Genomic DNA, 11811 nt, shown 5'->3' with positions numbered 1-11811 from the left:
CTTTTATTTAAACAGTCAGTGGCCTAATGGCATGTGACTATATTAGAATATTTACTTTCTCAAACGACAATATCAAATTATTCACACTCTCGATCAATACTAATGCAAGGACATGAATTTCTGTGAGAAATTCAACCTTTTTTTTTTAAAAAAAAAAAAACTGTCAGACTACACACATACACATGTTCTCCAGGATCTAGTGCAGAATACTTGCTCTTCTGCCAGTATCTCTTCTGAATGCCATGCCAACTATTTGAATAGTGTGTTTGTATTTGTGGTGTCTTAACCTGAGGTAAACTGCGCAGAGAAATTTAATCGGGCAAAATCTTATCATGTCAGTGGAGCATTCAGAAGTGATTCACACCCACTGCTGCATGCTGCAGGAGAAATTCTACCTGTGTTTATCATTTTCTATTTGAAAGACAATAGATGCACTGTCTTAGCTGTTCAAAGTACTACGCAATTTTGGGCAGAAATCCCACAGAAGTGTTGCTCCTGTGATCTGCTGGAGGCACGTTTCCAGTTTTTGAGTGTTGTAACATCACCACACGGAGACAACTGCATATTGTCCAGTTCGTCTTTCAGTCTTTGTTATTTCGCATGTTCCTTCTTCCTGATATTGCTATTGCTCAGGATTGCAACATTTATCACAAAAACCCACTTCTGCTTTTTTTGTTTAGACCTGCAATATTTTCTTGGTAAGTTATCAGCTTGTCAGTCTGTATGTAGAAGTTCCTGCCGGACCTTGGCTTAGTCATCTTCCACTACCATCAGATATGTCTTCCAGTAAACCCTGCACAGATGTATACGCTATGCTAGCATGCTTGGTCGTGGTGTTCTATGCATGCTAGCATCTTACATCCTGCTAGACCCTGGCCTCAATCAGTCTTATACCCCAGCCCTGCTTCTGCACATCGATGTGAGTTCTGTGTTTTTCACTCTCATCATTATCAGTAATGGCAGATAAGTAGCACGGAGGACCTCGACTAAGGGACCAATCTTCTCCAAATCTAAATGTACAAAGACTGCATGTCCATAAAATGAACTCCACAGCCTGTCAAGTTGAAGATATGTAGTTATGCAAACAAAACACAGCTTTATTTATTGAGCTGTCTTTTCCAGAAGGTATGCACTGATCAGAAATAGCACTTGTTACGCTCTCAACGGTTTTACCAAGAACTAACAATAGTAAACCGCCACCAATAAAAACACAGACGTAAGCAGTTTTATTGTTTACTGCAAGGCTGGTGGAGAACTAGCGGGAAACTGTCGTGTATGTCACTATGGTATCGTTGAGAGTTTAAAAAATGATCCAGGTTTGACATCATTTTGTGTTCATGGTGAAAACAAAAGGAGATATCGGCACTAATATTTTTTACTTTATCTATATTCCACCGTTGTGAAGCATTTGGAACGTTGTGGTGTTATAGTTTATGGAAAGTTTGAACATTTTGCCCATGATAGTATGATGCAAACTGTGTGAAACAGACTTAATTATCAGCACTTGGCATACTCTTTGTCTGCCTGTCTCTGGAGATGCATATAAGAAAGTGGTTAATCAAGACACAACACAACATAACGACATTAGAATTAGTCACAGGACCATTAGCTGTAAATTTAGGACAGTCTACCGGTATAATTTCATCATCCGTGAAGCACGCCAGTTTCGTAAGGCCACGCCTGAGTCACTAAAGTAGGCCGCAGTTATATAAGCTGTGTCGTTTATTGTAGGTCAATTTCCTGAATAGTCTAGTCTAGTCACAATCGAATGAAATGACCCTGAACAATTTGTGCTAGCTTATTGAAGAATGTTGCCATGGAATGAATCTAAACAGCTAAGTAGCAGATCAAGCATAACATTATGACCACCCACCCAATAGTGTGTATGTCTCCCTTGTGCCTCCAAAACAGTTGTGACTCATCAGAGAATGGACATGGTGGTGTTTGGTAACAGGATGTTGTTAGTTGGGACCTTTGGGCCTGTGGGTTGAGGAGAGGGGCCTCTGGGGATCAGGCTTCTTCCAGTGCATCCTTCAGATACTTGATAAGTTTGGCGTCTTGGGGATTTGGAGGTCAAGTCAACACCTCATGCTGTTCCTCATGTTTTTTTTTTTTTTTTTTTTTTTTTTTGTTTTGTTGATTTTAATGTCAGTCTATGTGCATTTGATGTATCCTGCAAAACGATGCTGTGCAAAAAGTTGCTGCTTTTATTGACTTTATTGACAACATAATTGAGCCTCTGACACCTTTTATAGTTGGACCCCAGGACTTTAGCACAACTTTTTCATTCTTTTGCTCTTGGGACAAAATCAGTTTATATTGACTGAAAAAAATTATTGTTAAAATGTCCCATAAATAAACATATGAACCTACACTATAATAAACTATTAAACATGAGTTGATTTTTGCATTCCAACTAAGAGACTGTGGAGCCTTTCAAATGAAACTTTCCAAAGAAAAGAGCACCGCAAACACAGTTCTAATGACTTCTTCTTTTTCTTCTTTTTTATAATACGACCCTTTGTTTTAACAGCTTTGTCCCTTCAGACAAACACCCACAAAGACCCAGCCTTCTAATGTTTATAGAGGCACACTCCATGAATCCTTTGACATCACAAGACTTGCATCCTGAAACGTCCTAAGTAATTATGAAAGCAGATGCCAGCTACAACTGCCCGCTGCTGTTCGTTATGTCTCATTGGTGTGCACTGTGGTTTATTACAAACGTCTGGGCGAGGGAGTGGAAAGGCTCATGTTCCTCTTCAAAAATATTCAGCTCATTTCCCGTTGCCTTCTGCCTGTCTCGTAACATTTTTTCCAGACTCAAGGCTCCGTGTCTCTGTGCCGATCCCGCCCTCGTTCCCTCTTTCATAATTCCTCACAGGTTTGACGCACAGCCCCTTGAGTGCATATCTTGTTTTCACAGATGTCCGGTACAAACTTTGAAAGGAATGAGTGAAAGTTGATACGAGCTGGATTCGACGTCTGATGCTGGGAGTGGCACCGGGACAGAAGCCACCAATGCAAACTTGATTGTGTACAGTTACACAACAGTTAAAATATTTTCTTTCCTAATGTACAACAGGATGAGTTTTGTTTTAGAGACTCAACTGTTCCCTAAAATGTCTGACGATCGTTTCTAATTTTCCTGTCAATGAAAGCTAATGGAAAACCTCCAAATCCACGTGTTATGTTCTGCCAGCCACCATAAGAAAGCATGCAATACTTTGAGTCATCAGACAGTGGGCGGCCATAATTTAAACATTCCTCGTCTGAAATTCACTTTTGTTTTCATTAGGTGATCTACAAAAAACCTGGAAATTTACCATTTTTCATGTTGAAATTAAAGTGTTTATTTCTAACTAGAAGTTTATGTTTCTAGCCATGGTTTAGAAAAAAATGAAGTGAGAGGTAAACTGTGTGGGAGCCACTCCCACACAGTTTACCTGTATGGGAGTGTTGTTATGACTCCAAATGAATTTATGAAACTCCTACTGGGGTGTTTTTTTTTTCCTTCTAATCCGCAATCAAAGTAATAAGAGAACTATGCTCACGTCAGTGCTATGTATTAGGGTTTCTTCAGACCACCTTAGCAACGCATCTGCTCTCAGTCAGGACACTGTGCTTCTCTTCAGACAGAGACACACAGATAAACATTATCATAGCCACCTGGTACCATCACATTGCATTTTCTTGCTCATTGCATTGTCTTTCTCAGTTCTTTCTCACACCAAACTCAAATAGATCTAAATAATATAAATAAATCCACACTTTGTCTAGTTGGACAATTGTGAATTTAATGTCAATCGAAATGATTAACCCCTAACCCCTTAACTCCAAGAATTTGTCTAATTTGCACTTCCTCCATTAAAACTGAAATCAGATTCCTTATTTACTTGCAATGGAGCTGACCCAGATGCCACAGTTTACGGTATGCAATGCATATCCACATTATTATGGAATACAAGCACCTGAGGGAAAAAAATGAATACAGAGCCCTCTACTGGACAAAATATGTAATCTTTTGTGCCTTAGAAATTTAATAATAACAGGACAAGTGAGAACATGAGGAACAGTAAAAATATGGTAAATACATTTTTACTAAGTACAAATATTTAAAAAAGTTAGAACTGCCCATCATGCAGATTATTCCATTTAATAATGCTGTCTTTTAGATTATAATTATTGATTCATTCAGGTGTACATTGCTTAAACGAAGGATACATTATTCACTTTGTATATAAAAATCTGTTTATGTTGTTTATGTTATATGGCAAAGGTCAACATCGATCAACACCTGTCAGACTTTCATTACAACATGGAGAAATGGACAAAGGCTTCCACTCCCATCCCAATCCCTTCCCTTCCTATACATGGCATTCCCGCTCATCCCAATCATCCTGTCATTTTCTATCAGCCTATCCATCCGTCTGGGTGTCTATTCTCTGCTTGTCTCGCTCTCCGTTTAATGGATCCTCCATTAGCCCCTGCAGTGGTTTCCACTTTCATTCTGGCCAGCAAACATGCCAGTGAGGCTGTGTCTGCCAGTGGGCTCATCAGGCAGCTGGAGTGAAACATGTCAGTCTCCATGGTGACAGGCAGCCTGATATCCAGTTTTATTCAGTGCAGTGACAGCGCGGTGGTGGTTCAGAGACTTGCATTTAAAGCTGCAGTGCAAGACTTGCACATACGTTACATTAAAGCCGAACTAGTCCACACAGTGCTGATCTGAAGCTAATCTTTGGGCGAAATTCCTGCTCTGGTGCACTGGAAGAGGTGCTTTTTATGTCAGTCAGCGTCAGTTTTTTCCACAGTTCAAGTAAGGGGCAGCTGTGGTTATTGAGATGGAGTAGACTACAGCATATGGGAATAATGTTACAAAGGTAACCACGGTTCTATGAATTCAGCAGTTCCAGGAGAAGTTTATGACGACTCTCTGGATTCAGAGAAAATGCTAGGTAATGTTAGCCTCAAGGACTAGATTGTTTGCGGTAGCTTGGCAACAGCCTCTCTGTGTCCACTTCTTTCTTTCTCTCATTGGCTGCTGTGAGCGTCTTGACGTAATTACCCATATGTTCAATCCTCAGTATGAAATTCACTTGAGATTCATTGGCCTCTGCAAGGCATCACATTAAGATAATCAGGGCCGAACCAAGGAGAGAATCAGGGGATAAGTCATCCGAGAACTTCTGTAGTCTGAGCCCAGCAATAAATATGAGTGCTTCTTAAACTGCAGTCATAAAGTCTTCAAACTGATGAAATTGACTCTCAGGTGAACCACGGGTAAAGGAACCCTTGGAGGCCAAGAATAAATCCAGGTTGAATTTATTACAATTGTAATTCTCAGATTGTAATTGTAATTCTCTCAGTCTCCAATTAACGGCACCTCAGATTAGAGCCCATATCAATACTTAAAAGAGTCACAGACCATCTGTGTCTTTGCAAGATGAAGCAAAGAGGGTAGTGTGTCTGTATTTTGGTCGTAATGTCAGTTTGTGACTTTTGTGTAAAGGCTGTGGGCAGGGATGCATCCATCTTACTCAAAGGGCAGCTTCCTTGTGAATTCACTTCTCTTCCTAAGGATGTTTCCTGTGTCAGATGTCAGGCACACACAGACATTTCCCTCTCCTCCTGTTTCATAGAAGTGTGTGTGTGTGTGTGAGAGAGAGAGAGAGAGAGAGACAAAGACCAAGCCATCCACTCAACGGCGATACTAAATCAAAAGAATAGCGATCTTGCCTTTTGGATGACGGGTGATGCCGAGCTGCCATCGTGGAGTAACCGTAATGAAGCATTTTCGCTGAGGGTTCAGTAGCAGCAGCAGCGGGTGGTGGAGCCCCTGCGATTGCATTAATACTCTCTGTTCCCTGTCACACTAGGGAACACTATTTACCATCCCATGCGAGTGGAGATAGAAACAAAACCTTAATGCAGAAACTGATTAGGGCTGGCGTCTTCTGCACATCGCCTGCATCTTGTGCCCACACAATTAACGCGAAAGCTTCAGCTGCGACTCTGATTTTAAGAGAAATTAACCAGACTGGATGCTATTGAGGATGTGGATCATCAGTTAACTAGTGGGTCTTTGCAGGATTGTCAGTGCAAAAAGAATGATTCTGCTTACAGGGCTTATCATCTTGTTTAATCCTACTGGTTAAACAAGGTGCGCTCCTCGCAACAGGATATTAGCTCGACTGACAAGCATCTCTAATGAACAGCATCATCAGAAACAAACCAAATCAAGGTTCAAATATGTCCATAATCATTACAGCCTGCTCCTGAAATGTTAGCATCCCACTTTAATGTGTTTTTTTTTTTTAACTTCTCTTATCTGTCATGCTGTATCATGAGGCAACCATGCATTTCCGGTAACTGAGAAGTCTAAACAAAATCCACTAGTGATGACAGCTGTCATTCAGTTACATACACAGTCATTGGACCAGAGAATAAAACTCTCATTCTGCTTGTGCACTCGAGCAGCTGCCATCAAAAGCATATATCATTCCACTGTCAGAGTCCATTACAGTTGCAAACGCAGCGTAACTCACGTTATGCTCTGATACTTCTCTTGTCGCGTGAAAGCTGTTCATCTGAATTTATTCCTCTTTGGAAGTGACTGCAAGCGGGGAAAACGTGATCTAAAGCCCAATATTGGGTCCAGTAACAACCCAGTCTTATGAATCTGAGAACGTAATTAATATTAACCAGCAGAAAACCATTGGATCTCCATTAAGCTCCATCTATTGTAGTCCGCTACCATGAGTTCATTCAGCTGGCAAACTCCCTGCTGTATATTATAGGCTGTCACTGGGCAGCAACACTGTAATGATGACAGATATCTAAAGAAGTTACGGATAACTTATGATGGCTGACATTTCAATGTAAAAAAAAAAAAAAAAAAAAAGACACAAAGGTCCTCTCTAGATTTGATTGTTTGGTGGTGCACTATGGATATATATCAAGAAGTCATCCCAAGCTGATGAAAACGCAGAGATTCTAATTACAGGTCATTATTCGCAAATGAAAACTTTAATTATGAATACTATATTCCATTTCTGCTGATAGATCACCCTAAGTCTAACTGTTAATCAAACCGGCAGCAAGATCCAGAGAATGACATGGATACATCTGGCGAGCCCTGAAGCTCCCAAGTGAGGCGCACAACCTACACGTAGGCTTGTGTGAGATGTATTGAGGGCATTGAGTGGCACACATTTGGGCCAAATCTGGCATGCTAAAAGAATAACAAAACTCAACCAAAACTCAGACAAAAGGAGTTTTGGAATTCCAAAATGTTGCCAGAGCTATCCCAAAGAAAGACCAAAACCTCATAACCTGTCCACATTGAGAAATTGATGTGGGGCTGGGAAAAAATCCCCGTTTTTTGCGCAGACTTTTGGTCAGCCGGACAGGTGCCATGAACCGTGAAATGTGAACTCACTCAAACACATTATGGTTCCGCTCATCGCCTTTTTGGCTGGTTAACCAGACATAAGCCAAAACTCGGCCTAAATTCCATTGCACCATTTTCTTTTATTATGGCAGATCATAACGAAGTCAAAGCTGACCCAAAACCCTAATCCTTTGCCAAAACAAGCCCAAAGAGGCCACATGTACGCCATAAAAAGCCAAAATGATTTGCTAGCTGGGGTGTATTGTTTGTTGTGCTCAGCAGTGACAGATACAAATATAGGCTCTAAAGGGAGAAAATATACGGGACTAAATGTGTCACAAAGTAGTCTTGTGGTTTTGTAACTAACTTTAATGCACACTAAAATAGACATGGTATGAATCAAACTAGTAGTACTATATATATATATGTATATATATATATATATATATGTATATAGATATTGTTGGAAAGTAAAGTTGTTAGTACTGGATTTAAACCCAGCAGGCAGCTAGGGCCTTTCTGTGCAGAGCTTGCATCATTTTGTAATATAATAGCAAAAGAAGTGATGTCTTTGTTTTCACGTGACGTATATGTGCACATGCATCACATGCGTGTGTACATACACGTACGGGCGTCACAAGCGCACATGTACATGCGCATCATACGGGTACACACGCATCGCATGCACACACATCATTATGGTATGGTAAATACCATAAATGTGGTAAATGGTCGGGGGATTGAACCGCTAACCCTTTGGTTCATGGACAACCCGCTCTACCTACCATCTGCCCACTGAGCCACAGACCTATTGTTAACTATTGAGAACTAAATGTAAACTTGCATCTTAATTCTGACCCTGTGCTCTCTCTTCTGTCCATCTCATCATAAATGCCTCATGTTCTGTGTTGTGGTTTAACCCGAGGTGTTTCACAAGGGTTGTTGTGTTGCTACAACTCAATAGTGTAGCTCCTTTCCACTGTATTCCTGCATTACCTCGAATGAAGTATTGAAAGTATCGATATTTTGATTCGAGAATCGATTTTAGAGCATAAAGATCTGGTATCGGAATTATCGATCTTTCGGTATTGATCCACACATCATCAGTTGCTCGATCAGCCAAAATGGTCACAATGCTGAAAATCTGGTTTAAAAGAAAAAAGGAAAGAGAGAAAGAAGACAGACAACTTGTCCTCTTAACTTGTCCATTCTCGGTCTCCTGAATGCCATAAACAAGATGCAGCTGCAAAGCATTTTTGGAGAAGTCTGCATTGCTTTACGCATATTTTGTACATCGTCCGTGACTGTTGCTGGTGGGGAGAGAACTTTCAGTTAAGTTTAAACTGATAAAAAAATATTTGTGGTCCACAATGTCCCAGCACAGGCTTTGCAGTCTTGCCGTGTTGTCCATCGAGAGTCAGTTGGCAAGAAAGCTGGACTCAAAAAAATAATAAAATAAATTACCTGCACTTATGCAAATGGTGAGCAAGAAGGCTCAGTGCTGGGTTCTTAGGGATTTGTGCTAAGCAAAGGCTTCATGGGGCCCAAAATTTGTGGTGGCACCCCTGTACAGGGTGTGCCCCAGCTCTTAAGCAGTAATAGATAATGGATATTTTGTTTTATTTTAGTTTGTTTTAGTCAGCATAATAAGAACAGACCAGTTCTGGCACTCTATGCTTTCGCCGTAGAGAAGGTGATTTGTTACACTCCGAAAGGAGGGTATTCTGGCATTACGCCTGCAAGTCGTCTAAAACAAATCTGAATCTGGTTACACAGCAGTCATGTTAAGGTTTTGCAATGTGTATTTGTCTTAAAGCAGACCCTCAGCTGTGATCACCGAAATTGTACTTGAGACTGCTTAATTTATTTCTTTAATTTTACCGGTGACAGGCCCAAGAGCTGTATTTATAGTCTAATTAAATCTAACCGACCAAGAATAGAGTGGGAAATAATAACTGCTATGTGAATAATTATATTGTGAGGTGTTTACTTGTAAATATGCAGATTTTCTTTTTTCATTTCTGCAGGATTCCGCCTTGACTGATGGAGCTCTACTTCACACGCCCACGTACTGCATGCACACACAGTTTTAAGCTCTAATATATACCCTCTCCTGCCTCTCCCCTTGGAGTTGTGGCGCCTTCTCAGAAATAACAATTTGGTGTCGCGAGAGTCATTATAGAAATGATAGCCTTTATTAACGCACGGGGGGGGGGGGCTTGGACACACTGTATGTTCCCATGTGTCTCTGAAGTGACAGTCTGATAAGACGCATCTAAACAGCTTGGCATATTTTAGCATATCCAGCAGCTCATCGCCGAGCTGTCACTCTCGACTGGACAGGACTTGAGCTGAAGTGTTACATCCTAGCAGAGTCCGGGGGGCAAGAGAGGTGGAGTGAGACAACCACCCCTACATCCCCTTCACCTTCCCCTTCCCCTTCACACATTTCCTTCCCTTTCAGACAAATTAATCTTGCCTTTAAAGGCACTACCTATTATTCTCACGCAAAGTCTGCCTCATTTTGCACATTTGACATTATAAATGAAGGTTTGAAGCGGATTTTTCACAAAACCATCACCACACAACTAATAATTGGCATGCATTATAATAGATTAGCCCAGCCAAGGTCAATGGTTATTTCATTCCAGTGTTGTGAGAATACAGAGTGCTGTAAGCTGAACCGATTGCAATGCCCTCTGAGGCAAAAAGTGATTTGGGTCTATATGAATGAAATTGCCTTGACTCGACTTCTTGCTCTTTCTAAGGGATTTTTCAAGGTTCCCTTGCCCCCTGCCTCAGGGAGCCAGTGGCTTTTCTCTGGCCACTGGGATTCCGCCCCCCCCCAAAGTGAGCCAATTGATTGGATTCAGAGGAAAGCACAACGCTGTGGAAGCAATGTGAAGGTCGTTTGAAGAAAAGTCGATTTTATTTCATCTGCTAAGGGGGAGATCCGAGAGGCCCACGGCAAGTTTGAAAGGAACCGATCCACATATTATCAGACCAAGCTGTCTTTTCAGATGAAAAAAAAAAGGGCAGATTCAGTCAGTAAGATTGTGTAAAGGTTCAGCAGTGCGGTTTCATGGAATTATAAATGGGATCTTAAAATGTTTTTGACATTAGTTCTCTCCCGGGTGACAAGGATTTGTTACCTGAAACCGTAAATGTCTGGACGTGTGCTACTCCGTATGTTTTATTCATGAAAGTACCTGTCATGTTGTAAAAAGTGCAAATTGAAACTTTTTTAAAGGGGTTAGCTCACTTAATTATTGATTCACTAAAAGTCAAATTTGCCACAAGTGGATCTCAATCCATCATCCATCTGTCCATCCATCTATCCATCCATCCATCCATCCATCCATCCATCCATCCATCCATCCATCCATCCATCCATCCACTTAGTCAAAGTCTGGTCGTGGAGTCAAAAGCATTAGCATGATATTCCAGACATCCCAAATCATTCTGAGGCCAGCTGAGATACGACATGGAATGTCTCCATTGACATCTGGATCCTCTCCCATGAGGTGCCCAGAAAGATTCCTCCCCAGATGCCTGCACCACCTTAACCAACAGAATAGACTACTGCTTAAACATTGTAATATTTCTAGCCATGCTAGAAGGTGTGACTTTGCCCTAGCATAGCACAGCTATTGGACAGATTGCAGTTTTGTTTTGTGCATACAAGCAACAGGTCAGAATGTGCTGTAGCGTGTGTTAGCAACTGTCAGAGTTGCCCTAATTCAGCCTCACGTAGCAGCCCTTACAGTAACAAGGTTCTCTCACTTATTTTATTAGTGATTTTTGCTCCCGAAGAATCTTAAATGTATGTATATGGTACAAATGTGTCGCCTATATCCAGAAAGGTGCAGAATCACTGGGAGAAGTTGCCTTTTTCGTATTCCATGTGCATTTGTAATGCACAGTATGTAAAGTACAGGTTATCCTCTATTTATATATAAGTATATTTGTATATTTCTTTATTGTTTTTGATTTTCCACACTCATGCGTATGTGTCAGGCTGCATGGTTGTTACTGGTTAGCACTGATGCATCACAGCAAGTTTACATGTTCTCCCTGTGTGTGCGTGGGCTCTCTCCGGGCACTCTAGTTTCCTCCCACCGTCTAAAGACATGCTCGTTAGGGTAATTGGTGATTCTAAATCGGCCGTAGGTGTGAGTGTTTTCGTCCATCTCTGCGATAGCCCTGTGATAGAGTGGCGACCTGTTCCTCTTATACCTTTCTGCTTGCTCAGTAAAATGAATATGAAGACAGAGAGATATGGAGCGGTGCAGGGGTGCACTGAAGAGTGAATCCAAGTGATTTCTAAGCAACCAGTGCCAGTGTCAAAATGACAGATGGCGCCATTTAGGCTGAGCATCTATCTCACCTGATGGCTCAGCAGCGACTGGTGATGTCTG

This window comes from Mugil cephalus, chromosome 17, assembly GCF_022458985.1.
Source record: "Mugil cephalus isolate CIBA_MC_2020 chromosome 17, CIBA_Mcephalus_1.1, whole genome shotgun sequence".
In the NCBI taxonomy this organism is placed as follows: Eukaryota; Metazoa; Chordata; class Actinopteri; order Mugiliformes; family Mugilidae; genus Mugil; species Mugil cephalus.
This window is presented reverse-complemented; position numbering follows the sequence as displayed.